Source organism: Chaetura pelagica, unplaced genomic scaffold, assembly GCF_000747805.2.
Source record: "Chaetura pelagica isolate M959 unplaced genomic scaffold, ChaPel_1.0 scaffold138, whole genome shotgun sequence".
In the NCBI taxonomy this organism is placed as follows: Eukaryota; Metazoa; Chordata; class Aves; order Apodiformes; family Apodidae; genus Chaetura; species Chaetura pelagica.
Genome location: NW_009954215.1, coordinates 5,520,332 through 5,535,288, shown reverse-complemented (window position 1 = coordinate 5,535,288; position 14,957 = coordinate 5,520,332).

Sequence of the window (14,957 nt, the reverse complement as noted above, 5' to 3'; positions counted from 1 at the left end):
ACTGTTTTAAATGTATTCTGGCATATTGAGGGCTTAAGCTGCACTGATAATGTTTCTCTGGTAGCATAGATACGTGTAAATAGACATTATGGATTTCACAAAGACAGTACCCTTTATTAGAAACAGAAGCTCTTGCAGGACCCTGACAATGACTGACCAGCACCCTGATTTACCTTGTTAAATGAGGCTGGTATTTCCGTGAGCTGTCACAAGTATCTGCTAGCAGATAGACACCACGACAGACAGCCAAGAAACCATGTATGGGCATCAAACATACCAGAGGGCAGGGATGACAGTCAGGAATGTAGCCTCCTGAAGTTGCCTGGTTAAGGCAAAATGCCACCTGGCATAAATCCTGGCTGCCATAAGGTTAAAAATAACAAATATTATCCCTATTACATAAGGAAATCTTTTGTTCTTGTTCAATGGGGCACCATGATATGCCAGAAAGAATAAATATGGACCTTCTCTGAACCATTAGTGCTTAGGGCCAAAACAGCTGAAAATATTTGGGGTGATTGCAAGCAGGGCCTTGGGTACAAACTGGGTGGAATGTCTGAGCATGCTCACCAGCAGCATTAGACCAGCTCACTGCTCTGGTGACATCTCAGCCCTGAGAAAGATGTCTAGTTCCTTTTTGTGACGTGTGTTACTATAACATAAGTACAGGGTATCTGTGTACTCAAAGCAGCCTGTAGCTCTGGGTGGCTTCAGTCCCTTGCCCCCTTCTGATGCTTCTTGCAATAAAGCAGAGAATGGAGAAGCTGATGAAGTGACTGTGGATGAACTTGAAGCTCATCCCAGAAATGTGATCTGTTTTCACCCCCCTCACCTGCCTGTGTGTCACTTCCAGTCCAACAGAGAAAATGCCTACTTTGGTTTCAGTTAAAGAATGAATCTGAAGTGGTAGTAATGATCAAATTTTCCTCTGAGTCCTACTGTCTTCTCCTCCTTCTGGTCACACTCAACATGAGATGCTGTCTGTGATGAATCTGCAGCGTGTATCCAAGCTATGTCCTCCTGCTCCAGTGGCAGCTTTGAGAACCGCCAAAGGCTGCACTGATTTCCAGTTTGGCTGCACAGCTCTGCCTGTTCTCAGCATCACTTTGTAGATGATGATGCCTTTCAGGTCAGTACAGCTGTCACTTGGTAACCCTTACCAAATTTTTTTGGAAGCTTCCAGTGCCTGTTGTAAGCAGGAGCATTCATCAGCAGATGCTCTTCATGCTTCTCTTCTAGGGCCTCAGCTCTGTTCATATCATCTCTGTGCACCCAGTTATGTGCCTCCACTATCCATATTTTTGTGAAGAAGTGCTTTCTAGTGTTTGCTGCTTCAATTAGGGTAGCAAAAGGCACTGGGGGAGGTTTAGAGGTCTTGTTATATCATGGTCATAAGAACAGAGTTACCCTAAAAAATTCACCCTAAATTCCTCCAAGATGGCTCTGTATTTCCACCTCCAACTCCACCAGCTCTACCCTGGGGACATGTCCCATCAAGGAAATTCAGACCTTGCCTCTGGACACGTAGCATGGTTTTGCTTGGAAGAGATTATGCCAGTCTGAGCCTCATCCCAGACTGCATGTGACTTGCAGAAATTGGGGAAGATGACAGAGATTATTTAAGCACTTTTAAAGCTGCCTTAAATGATTAAAAATAAACCTTCAAACAAAAGGTCACCAGTGCTCTGATAATGCCTGTGAGCTTCTGCCTCTTGCTTGGTAGTGAAACGGGTCGGTGCTTCTCAGCATTCAGTCTGTGCATTTACCTCCTTGTTTCAGGTTTGCAGACAGTTATCACCTTCAGGACTGCTCTCTGGGCTGTCTCTTCGTATAAATGAACACTTATTGGCCAAATTACTGAGTTGCTGATGAGACCACCCCAGCCCTTGCACAGGTGGCTGCAGTGGTTTGATGGATGTACATGGGGAAGGTGCAGTCCCAGTGGGACAACTGGGACAGTTTGCATGGGGCACACACCTCAGTCAGAGCTGGCCATTGTCAGATGTTTTTATTCTCAAAAAGAAGAAAACCCTTTTACATAATTTTAATTTCCAGTGTTTCTAATATGCTCTTTAATCTTGGAGATGGAAATTCTGCTGTGAGTGGATGGCTGCATTATGAATATTGCACCAGCATCCTTCTTCCTGCCTGTACAAGCTCCTGAGCAGATTATCACTCACTTTATCTGATAGACAGAAAAAAGTTCTGCTGACTGAATTAGCAAAGATGAGGAGGAAAACAGCTCATCAAAGCTAGGAAATGCAGAGGTTAACTTTTATTTCAAAACAGGCCCAGTATAACTATCTGGGTTCCGAGCCTGTGATATTTAAATAAAACTCATTCAAAAATGATCACCTTAGCAGCAATATGGCATCAAATAGCTCTGCACTTTATTATATTATTTTATTTTGAACAGCCAAGACTGCCAACTGTAGAACACAGTGAGGGGAAGGAAAACTACAGTGAACTTGACAATTATTTCCAGAGCTTGGTTCAGTCCTAGAATGAATATATTTGTTGGCTCTCTAAAAAAACCCAGGGATTCCCTCTTTGTTGTCTGAATCCTTTTATTATTTCAGCTGTCTTTGGACAAAGTGAGGGGGAGGGAAGTGACCGCAGGGAGATCAAGAGTACATCCTTGACATTGTTTAATGAGAAAATACTGACTCTTGTTGAATGCCCCGTTGACGCAGAGCAGACAGAGTCTCAGGTCCTTTTTGTTTGGGTTTGGTTCGTGAGGGGGCCCCAGTAGAAGATGAAAGCCTGGCAGGTGAGTCTTGGTTTGTGCTGTTCCCTACGCAAGTGTTACAGATGGCTACTGCTCCCAGAGAAGAACGAAGGGAATGTGATGGATGCTCTCCTGCAAACAGCACGACTCTCCTGCTCTCCTGGTGCTGATGTTCCCCTCCCTTGTTACCAGAAGAGTGTTCCAGCCAGCAGAACCAATCCATCAACCTTTATTTGCGTCGTTGCTGTGGCTGTGGGTCTTGTGTACTGCATAAATTTGCTTTAATGGGCAAATGAAACTTTTGACCTGCTAGAGAGCTGCGAGCCACTGGTGTTTTGAATTGTCTGCAGGGATGCTTTGGAGGATGCTCTGTGGAGCCCAGCACTGGTCCTGGCAAAGGGCAACTGACCACAGGTGATGGAGAACATGAGCTCCAGACGTTGCAGGCGGGAAGCAAGTTTCTCTGTAATGTCCAACTGTGTGAATGATGGTTGAAAGTGGCAACTACAGCATGCATGCCTTGCCACCAGGTGCCATGTAAGTTGCTGATACTTGTAATTGAATTTTTTATTATTTCTTTTTAAGATCTGAAAGGTATTTCTAGTTCAGCCACTTACAAGAAGATAATTATTGGTCCCACAAAACTTTTGCTGCAGAGAGAGATTTGAAAACAACAAAATATTGTGTCCTGCTGCTGCAACCCCACAGATTAAAATGTGCTGTAGCATTTCAGAGTGGGTGGGGTTTTTTAATATTTTGAAATGGTAAAATAATTGTCTTGGAGGAAGGGAGACAGATGTCTCAGCTGGCTTATTTAGAAAATCCATCCGTTTCTTTCAGACATGACCTTTCCCTAGGTCGTTTTTCTTGCAGCTCAGCCAGATCACTGTGATGGGCACAGCCTTGATATACCCTTGAAATGGACTCAAAATCTGACCCAAACTGTTTTGTGGATAAAAGAAAGTAAAATAGTCCTGTTCTGATTGTCAGAATGCTAAGGCTATAATTCAAGTCATTAGGCTTAGTATATAAAGCCCTTCGTAATCCAAGTCTTAAGAATCTGAAAGGTCACTTGTGGTCCAATAATCCTGAATAGTAAATGTGATGAGCTGGTGGTGACTGTCTTGATCCTAAAGCACCTCTTAAAATAAACTCTGGTCTCTGCCCCCAAAAGCATATGCATGTTATTTCAGCATGATCCAGGAGGCCACACAAAGAATAAGCAGCTTGACTCTTGCAGCAGTCAAGTCAACATTATGCAACACTGGTTTGTGTTGTGTGGGTTTTTTAATTAATAACTGGACTGAAGAAATAGGAGGATGCTCAAGGTTTAAAAGACACACCCTCCTGTGGCTACCGTGGTCCAGTGGAGAGATCTCTGCTGCAGGCTGCTCATCACCAGTAACCCCCAAATCCTCCCAAAATTCTGCCAGAGCAGCTGCTCGTATAAATAAAATAGGCAAAGGTGGCAGAGATAACAGCAACAGCAGGACTTTGCTCAGCCCCTGGTCCTGACAGCAGAGCCAGAGATTGCTCACAAGAGCATCCACAGAAGTGATGGGGACAGTGGGTGTGAGGAGAGGGTAACATCTGGCCAGAGGTGCAGCAGTTGGCATGAAGTGGGCAGATGCCAGAGGGGTAAAGAAATAGAGGATTGTGAACCTGGCACACCTTTTCATCCATGTTTTTGTACTGAAAGCAGTTAGATGCCAGCTGGGAGGAGGGCTGGATGACTTTGTTTTTCCTCTTTAATATCTCCTGGCCTTTCAATTTGTTTGGTCTTTGGAGCGATTTCGTCTTGATATTGAATTTATTCAGCAGTGCCCTGGATATGGTTTTTTTGTGCCCTGAAGGGCCTGCTTTCCTATTCCGTGGAGTATAGGTCCATGCATGTTGCATACATAAAGGGGCACTGAATAGCTAAACTACTTAAATACCTGTGACCTCTTGGCTTTTCAATATGGAATGATTATTAATACTTTGTCCTTGCTGTGTTTCATCAGAGGATGATGCCACACAAGGCATAGCTGGGGAGGTCTGAGCATCCCTTTATTACAGAAGGGAAAAACAGAGGGAAAGAGATTAAAATAATTGCCAGCAACACAGAGCAATCAGTGGCTGTGCTGAAAATAGAAACTAGGCTCCTGGTTTCCATTCCCCAAATCTGGCCTCTAGACAATGCAACTATATTAAAAATGTAAATGCAAATATAGAACATATTTCCTTTTTCAAACCTTCCCTGCTAACACTTTGTGTCCTTTTAACTCCGTGCTTCACAGAATGAGCTGGTAGCACTTGGATCAAAGACTTCACAACCAGATGGAACCAGCAAAGGAAACTGGACTGAACCACCAAAACCACAGAGTGACCAAAAATCTCATGGCAGAAGGTGGGAGGAGACTTGTGTCTATTTTTGAGACAGAAAAGTATTCAATAGCTGGAAGCTACTGTTCAAAATGCTTTGATTACTGTATTTAAGGAAGCCAAAAGTGATACTGTTGTGACAGTCAGTCCCTCAGCCTTTGTATTCTAGAAAATATTCTGTCTTAAAATGTACCACAGATATGAAGCTGGCAGATTTAGGAGATGCAGGCATTTTAACTAATTGGTGTTACATTTGCAGATGATGGGTAAACCAAATGCAACTGAGGTTTGAAATACACAACCAGAAGGGAGCAGTGAAGTGAGTCTCACTGAGGTACTGCACAGCTGCAGGGCCTCTTGCTTTTCAAGCCAGAGATGCTGGCAATACCATTACTGGTCTCATTCCTTTGGGTTTATCCCAGCTTTATTTCTGTTCCCATATTGTTCCTTTACACTGTAAACAGGCTTGATGATCAAAACCATAAAAATAGCATGTGAATGCAACCCAACCAAACAGCCAGGGTAAACTTCATGGGAGAAACTGGATTTAGAAACGCAGCCCTGAGTCATGCCAAAGAGAGTCTATGTTAAAGGCTTTTTAAAGAAGCAATTAGAAGCAGTCTCCTTTTAAAGTCACTTCCCTGTGCTCATTACAGGGTCATAATGCTTCAAATGAGGGCTACATTCTGCCAGTCTCACTTTTGTGCATGTTTTAGCATGATTAGGGCAGGAGATGTAGCTGCACTTGTTTGGAAATACCTCCCAGAGCTGGCTGCAGCACCAGCACATCTAAGTGTGCTTAGGAGAGCCAAAGTTTCACTGATGAGGACTGAACCTGACTCAATTTTCAATGTTCAGCCCAGCAGCTTCTGAACTACATCCACATTTTGTTGTACCCACCAATGTTGAATTTTTTACTGGTTCAGGACCATATGTCTCTGACCTAATTAGACTTTTACTGGCTAATGATTTATGAAGCAAACCTTAAAGGATGTTTTTGCCTGGTTCCTGAGGAATCACTATCAAGAGGAAAATGAAGCTGGCTGGGGCTGAAATCCTTCTTGAAAATGGGCAAGTGCTTCATTCACTTACTGCAAGTCAATAACTGTCTGTGCTGTTAACCTGGTCAGATAATGCTGCTACATTTTAACTTGAAATTGCTGATTGGATTAAATATTAATCTGTAACCTCAAGAAGAGCAGGGTGCCCCTTTGGCTGGGAATGCAGTGCAGTGACACGTTAGCATTTCCAAACCCCACAATCTGCAAATCCCTAAAATGCTTCCAGAGGAGCTGTGGGTTCCTTGAGAACAGCTCTCAAATGGAGATGTTTCTCAGTGTTGCCACCACTGAGACTACAAGTTGAAAACCACAGGCTGGATTTTGCTACTGCAAGTCATGTTTCAAGTGCTCCATGGCTGATAAAATATCTGAACTGTGATAGATTGAGTTACTTTATTATCTGCTGGGGGCACGTTCCTGGTGTGCCTCTTGGTGATGACTCTGATTCTGCTCATGTTTCTCTTGCTGTCTCATGTGGCCTTTAAACTAATCTTTTCCCTTTTCCATCTGGATTTTCCTTCTATGAACCAGGGATAATGGCATTTCTTTAGCTGGAGTGCACTTCACATTCAAGTGAAGGGAAAAGTGCTGCCTCTGCAGCACAGCCAGTGAGATGAGTGATGGACCCCAGGAACTGAGAAGTATGATGAGGCTTTTTAAAAGACAATCCACACAGGACTGTAGAATCTTGGATCCCACTTAACACCCTTTAAGCACTTCAACCTTACTCTGACAAACACCTGGCCTGCAGCTCTGAACAGAAACCCCCAAACCTCTCTAAACCCAGTAAGAGCCAGTGCCCCCCAGCTCTGTTATGAGACACAAGTTCACAGTAGGCAGCTCCAGCCTGGATGACAAAGCTTGTGCATGGATTAATGACTTACAGGCACTTGCAGGTTTGGGGTTCAACAGCATTTTGGCTGTGCAGGACATGGTGGGGTTTGGGCAGTGGGGTTTGGGCCAGAGTTTCCTTGGGGCTGCCCCAGCTTCACTGTACCAGGCTGTCACAGCTGTCACCACATGTTAATTAGCTGAAAAGAAAGGTCCAAGGCAGCTCATGCTGCTTCAAAAGGCCCTTCAGGGTAGCATTTAAAACACAGCTTGCAAGAAACATAAATGGAGAAGGGCTTAGTTTTTTCCTGTGGCAGCCTGTGAGCTGTGGCTGCAGAGCAGAGAAAGCGCTGCCGAGGCCACCCAGGCAGGAGGGCTGCTGGCTCCTTCCAGCTGATCTACCCTTGGTGTGTGTCCTGCAGGCTCCCATGGGTCTCACTGGCTTCCTGGGGCACAGCTCCCCCCCTCAGCACTCTCCTCTTCGCTTAGGGGGGCTGTGTGGAGATGGGGATGGGAAGGAAAAGCCCATGGGTAGAGAGAGGGAATTGGTGTCTTCAAGGTTGCAACCTGAAAAACCCAACCTGGAGACCTGACTTATCTTGGTGAGATTGGCTTCTGTTTGGGGTGTAGCAATGTGGGACTGTGGAGGTGGGAGGCTTTGCCTGCCCTGAGTTGCTGTTTGCTTTGGAAGAAGGGCCAGACTCAGACTCTGTTGATGCCAGAAAAGCAGCAGTGGTGTGAGGATGTTTCCCAGGCTGGCAGGAGGTGGTGTGAGCAGCATGGGTGGCTGTTCCCACAGCTCTGGGGACAGCAATGTGGCTTTGCCCAGGCACAGGTTCAAGTGTGCAGAGCTCTCTGTGCAGGTGAACACTGTGCAGGGAGGGCAGGGCTGCCCATGGGCACTGCCAGGGCAAGAAGCAAGTTATTTTCAGAGAGAAAAGGGAAGGGGAGAAGGCAAAATCTTCATGCACAAGTAGAGGATTGAAAAAAATATCTTAAATATGTTCTGTTTGTGCATAATTAAGTACCAGCTAAAACCTGGGATTGAAGCTTGAAGGGTCAGGGACGGGGCAGATGGGATGGGAATGCCAGGGAAGAACTTAAAATGCATGGCAAGTCCTGCTTTAAAATGTGCTGCAGCTGGGTTTGCTAGTGGTGCTGGGGAAGGAGCTCAGTGTGATGCTGAAGAGCAAATCCTGAAGCCTCAGAAAAGAGCAAAAGTTATGAGAGCAGAGTTGCTGCCAGGCTGGCCCCCAGAGACACTGAAAGTGCGATGTTGGTCAGGTAAAGCAGCCCCAGATGAGCTGCCAAGTGTGCTCTGGGAGGGAACAGAGCATTAGCCTCTGCTGTGACTTTATTTCATTGTAATGAGCTTGAAAAATATTCTAGGATAAAAGAATTGGGTAACCTGCTTTGGGACTGAGGCCTTTTCTCCAGAGCAGAAATGAAATCCATTCCCCTTTGTTGCACAAAGCCACCAAATGACCAGAAGGGACATTAATTTGTCAGAGCTGCCCACCTACAGGAGGGGCTGGGGACGCAGGTGCCTGTGACGGGGACTTTGCTGCAGGGCTGGAGGGCACATCCCAGAGTGCTCAGTGTGCAGCTGCTGGACGTGCTGGTGAATAACATGGGGCTTCTCAAAACTGCCAGATGATGCTTTGGGGGACAGATTTATCTCCCTGATAAATGTAGTCCTGAATACTGCAGTGCAAGGTTTTGCAGGCTGTCTCTCCCAGTCTGCTCCTGAGGCCCCTTGCTGGGCAAAGTTACAAGAGGATAAAGTAGGACACATCCAGATGTTGAGAGAATCATCCCACCTGCCCCTTGCTGCCTCCCAAGGCAGATGCAGGGAAGGAGACCCCCAGTTTCTGCTCTCTAGTTCTCTCTGTCTCTGCCCAAGACTGGCTGACCCAGAAGGGCTTAACCTCCAAATAATTACATGCAGCCAAAGGAATAACTTCCTTTCTCAACTACAAATCCATGGGTCGTTGGGTCCCAGGGCACTCTGTGTAAGGGCTTTTCTTTCTGGGCTGCCCTTTCTGTAATTTCTCCTGTGACTTGTGACATGACCTGTCCTCACTGGGCAGGTTTGTTGGTTTTTTTTTTCAAAGTGATCATTTACTCCTAGATAAAGATTAATTTTTGTTTTAATTTTTAACTTCAGTCTCTTTGGTGCAAATGTTTTTGGAGGCCATCTCAGATGCTGTTATCTTTACCCGGCTTTGTCTCTTTCATGGGTTGCTTCACCCTGGGGGTAATGAGTAACCTCTCCCCTCAGGGAGGCTGAAGAGGGGCCAAGGGGGTGGAGAGGCAGGCTGATTGCTTCCTCACTCCCTTCTCTTTGAGAATCACAAAGACATTTTTAGTGTCAGAGTGACATCTCTCTGCCTCTTGCATTTGGTAGTTCTCGTGGCATGAGATGATGCTGTTCCTAGACCTTGTCCCTCCTTTCTACATGGAGCCCAGAAGATCCTCCCAAAATGACTACAGGGCTCTGGGCACAAGGGCTGCATTCATAGCCCAGCCCTGACAGGCTCCAAGGTTGTCCCAGGGCAGAGCCCTGCCCTACACTGCCCAAAGCCACAAACAAGTCATTGTCTAGGCAAGGATGCAAACACATATATCCAGACTCCTGGTCTCCTGCTCTTACCACAGATGCTGTTGTTTGTGACACAAGTGGGTTTGGGGTAGATGGAGGGTTCCCAGGCAGTGCCAGGTTTGAGGGAGAATGGGGTATGAGCTGAGATCACATCCTTTCCAGCCTGTCTGTGGCCTGCCTGAGGTGGATGGAGAGTCCAGGTCTGAATGAGTGCTGTGTCCAGTCTAAGTGTGAGCCTTGCTGAACCTTGGAACAGTCCCAAAGCATCCTCAAGGCTGACACCATCTCACAGCACAGTATGGAGCAGTACAAAATCTTTGTAATCTTAAAGGGCTCAGAAAAAGAGATGTTGAATGCTCTTTTCCCACCTACAGCACCATTGCATCATTTGTGGGATTGAGATAATTTTACACAAGTGATATGTGTTTCTACTAATGTCCCTGACAGGTCAGATGCTGCCAGGAACCAGTGGGAGGAGCAGATCTATTGCAAAGCCTTCCACATTCATATTGATTCAATAATCCAGCTCTTCAAGACATGATTGATTTATATCCCTTTTGTTGTGTATAGAGTGAAAGTGGTACCAGTTGACACTAGATGGGGAACAGGAAGAAATGCCCCTCGTGGAAAGACCCACCCATGGAGGCATGAGACTTAATTCTGACTTTGGATTTTGCAGCAGGGCATTAGTTTTTCATCAGGCTCTGATGGGGAAAAAACCAAGAGGAGGTCCAGCAATTTTGCTGAGCTTTCTTTAATGTAGCTCACAGTAAAGAAGAGTAAGGACTGTGAAAGTGCCTTGTTAAGTGTTTTGCACAGGGCTGGTGAATCATTCAAGCCAAGCGATGGGGCTACCCGGACGTAAGGAGGAGCAACTTTCTGTCCACTCACCATAGGAAGGAGGAGCAACTTTCTGTCCACTCACCATAAAGGTCTGCAGGACAGCCCAAATTCAAAGTGTCAATAAATAGGATGAGAGCAGAGATAAGCAAGAGAACTCCCAATCTGCAGAGGCAACAAATGAGCCCCAACTTGGGTTTTTTGCATGTGAAGATTGCCCGGTTGTGTTTCCCTTCACCAGGAGAAAATGCTTCACTGCAAGGGCACAAGAAAGTGGAAGAGAGGAGATGGTGTCCAGCAGCTGCCCTCCCAGCTTCACACATCTCCTGGAGCAAGACTCTTCACCTGCAGGACCTGCTTCTCCTTCACTCTGTCTACCCTGAGGGATTCATTTGGGATCAGCTTTTGTCAGGAAAAGAGCTAGAAGGCAGAACCCAGCAGTCTGGGTTCAAAGAAGAGGTTAGACAGTGGAGGAGAAGGATGAAGAGAAAATCTTAAGAGAAATTTCATGATTGATGTCTAATAATAAAGCAGATATGGGGCTCCTAGGTGATGGGAGATGATTGCAGGCAGAAGAACCTGAGCTAGGCTTTAGAAATGAAGCAAACCTGCCCTGCTGCACTCAGTGGGGAAACTGCAAACCTGCACCTGCACGAGTTGTGCTTTGACTTCGTCTTTTGCAAACATAAATTCCAATTTTTTAGGAGACCTGAGGTGGAGGGGAAGATTGTGTGAAGTGCAGCAAAAACCTTGACATCATTTACTCTGAGTAGATACAAGGTGCTAATGTGAGCATTCTAAAAAAGGTGTCACAGTGGCTTTCCAGAAGGGCAAACCAAAATATATCTGCTTTCATGCTGCTCTTCACCTGCGGGGCGTGCACGTTGTTTTTATCAGCTGCACTCCATGTTTGAAAAGTTTGTCAGCGATCAGCTTTACATTTGCCTCCTGGTCTGTTTCCTCTCCAGACAGTTGGCAGCCTTCATTTGCTGGACCTCAGAAGACAAGACAAGTCACTAATGAAGGTAAGAACAAGCACCCTTTGTTTCTAGGGTGTAGGATGTCAGCATGTATCTATGTAAAATTCTCCTCCTGGTGACAGTTTGGACATGATTTTTAGTGTCAAATATGGTTTTAAGAAACTGTCATGTTTTAAAGGTTTCAGAATGACCAAGAAATCTGTTAAATCCCAACTCTGGTGATGATAAATATGAGCAATATTTACATGAGAACTACTCACACGTTGAAAACTAGAAGTGTCTGCAGCAGTTGAGACCGAGGAACCTGAATTTTGGCATCTTCCTTGTGTTGTGAAGTACTTTAAAATATTTGAGTGTCCACATAGCCAAACTGAAAGATGGATGTTTAATGGTGCTTGCCAAAATAGCCTGTGTTTCTTACGGTGCCAGTTTTTCATGAGAATGGGAATTAATATAGCACAGCCTGAAGAAAAACTGTAGGAGAAATCATCTGAAACAGTGAATGACTTGGACTGACATGAGGAGGTTCTCTGGGGAATCACAGTTGTCTTCTGGAAAATAAAGGGGAAATTTCTATGTATTTAGTCTCTCAGAGCCAAAACTAGGCTCAGCAGGCATTCCACGTGTCAGGACATGGGGTGTGAAGACCCTGCACCTTACACCAAGCCTTTTAACATCAGGTTGCCAGCAGCCCTCTGACCTGCTAGCACTCTGCAGGGGAGAGGAGATGGTTGTGGAGTTAAACAGACCAGTGTTTATTTTCTTTCATTCCTCTTTTCTTTAAGTGTCACAGAGCTTTATTTCTGGCATCCCTCCATCCCTTCTGGCCACAGAAGGAGGAAGGAAGACAACTCTTCGGCCACCCCAGCAGGACATGCTGCTGCCATTGATGAATTCCATGCTCTGATTTTTCTCCTTTCTAGATTTCAGAGAAATATGGTCCCACGTTCACTGCCCACTTGGGGTTTCAGATGTGGTGGTGCTGACTGGCTACAAGGATGCCCTTGTGAACATGGTGGATGTGTTTGATGACAGAGCAGCCATACCCATATTCTCTCACATCCAACATGGGACTGGAACTGGCAGGTCGAAAAGATAAGGATGTGCTTGCTGTGCTGTTTCTCAAATGTGTTGTTTCAATTGCAGCAATATTTAGGAGCCTGGAACAGTGTCCTTATCACTGAGGGCAACATTTTGTGGAGCTTAAGCATGGTTGTTTTCCTAAGAAAAATACTTCTGGGGAATCTTCTTAATTGCCTTATCATTTTTTTTGCTTTCAGTGGCACTTGAGTCACATTTCAAGGGTGACTTTTTTTTTTTTTTTTTTTTTTTTTTTTTTTTTTTCAACACAGAGGGAAGGAATTTATTTTTCATAATGTGCAGGCTGAGGTCCTTGTGCAATCTCTTTTCTACAGTTCCTGGGAGTTCAGACAAAGCGTGGATCATGCATGACTCATGACAAAGCCTCCCAGAACTGGCAGGAGTGCAACAGCACGGGCTGTTTGTACCTCAAACAGTTACTTCTGTAAACAGCTTTTTGGCAGGTTTCTGAGTTGCATGTGAAAAAGTAATACATTGCCCAGGGCTAGACATTGGAAAACAATGAAGGGAATAATCCAGGGCTGAAAGGAAAAGATCTGATGACCTAACATGTATATAATGCATACAGTGTGGGGTTTTTTTTTCATCTTGTTTCTAAGAGCGAGGCCCCATGTGAGGAAGGGTATGTTCTGCTGCTTCCCCAGCTGCTGTATGAAGATGGAGGCTGTGATCAGCCCTGGAAGTCCTCCTGGGAAGGGAACACCTAAGGGTGTATCTAAATACCCCTGTGCCCTCTTGGCTGAGCACTTTTTTTGGCTGATGGGTGAGCTGGCTGGGGGACATTCTCTGCCTGTAAGAAAAGGTGCTGCCTGCCACTCTTCCTTGTCCCCCTGCACAGGGTATGGTTCATCCTCTAAACCACAAGTGGTTCGGCACAATCATTTGTCCTGTTCATGACAGGGACAAAGTGGTGTCATCTGCTCCTAGCCCTGCTGTCTGAAACAGCTGGATCATTTTTCAAAGGAAAAACAAGTCAGCCCGAGACAAATACCTCGCACAGAGCTTTTTCCTGAGTATGGCTGCAGAGAGACAAGGCTCTGCAGGCCAAACAGGCCAAACCCAGAGCTTTGACTCTTTAAAGTATTGCCTCCTGTCCTCCTGAACCCACCTGATGCTGTGCTTTCTGCTGAAGCTAGAGAGTAGTAGTACAAAGTACAGAGTTGTGGACATTATATATGGACCTCTCATAGCTCCTATTGTGGCATTAAATCAATACCTGCACAATGAGGCTGCATAAAAAGAGTGTTCCAGCTCACCTGATCCAGGAGCTCTTGTTAAGCTTAATCCTCCATGACAAGCAATAGAGTATCAGTTACTTAAGGTACTATTGAACCATCCACCCAAAAAGCTGTTATAAAAATAGGTGCTGATGAATTTATCACCTGAACGAAAACTCTTAACAACAGTACAACATCCCTTTTCTTTTAATCTCTATGACAGGTTTAGTTGTTGCAGAAAACAGCAAGAATTGTAATCTGCTGGGAAGAGCAAGACATTTATACATCTGATTCTGCAGCCAGTTTGTTTATAACACTGAGAAATGGTGTAAGTAACTCCCTTGCACATGAAATGCAATGGATTATTGTGCTGAGAACTGAGTGTAATTGATTTATAATTAATGTGAAAGTCAAAAGTGATGATCTAACAACTTTAAAACATAAGTATTTTGGCTTGCTAAACATTTGGAGTTTTCTTTGTGTAGTGTTTTATCTTTTTGCCTTATTACCTCTTTGACAATGTAATTTCATTGTTTCTTGAGTTTACTATCACTTTCCCTTAATTGTATTTTTTAATTCATGTTTATAGGCTCTGTCTAGACAAGTCTGATAGGCTCCATTCATTTCTGTAGAGAATTTTTAATAAGAGGAGTCATTTTTATACATAAAAATTTTGTAGTTACCAAAAAAGGGACTCCAATCACATGTCATTTTGTTCCTTACATAAATGATTTCTCCGTTGTGATACTTGAGTTTTACAAGGTAATGGGTGAATTTATTTTTTCTGTGATTTTTCTCTTTAGTTATTGAATTTCTGCTGGTTCCTTGGATTTCTCCTCAAACCTCACTGAAAAAAGTAAAAGAGGTGTGTGTCATCTTCAAGAAATGCATCAAGAAAATTTGGCAAAGGAAGTATTAATAAAACACAACCTGATGAGCTACATTGCTGCACTGGTTTTCAAACAACAGGTATTTAAACAATGTGATGATTCCTAGTGTTGATTCTTACCCAGAGATGCTCTGTGTTGCTTGTCTAATGAACACTATGGTTTGTATGAAAATATGTAAATTTTTGGTGAACAACCTCCTATTTGAATATGTTTAATACTGCATGCTGAAAGAAAAGCAAGAAATAATTAACCAGACTGTATGGCATGAATGTCCTCAGGAACCAGCTACAGTCCCTTCCTCTTCCCATGCTAATGGCAGTGATTTTTTTTTCTTTTTATTTCC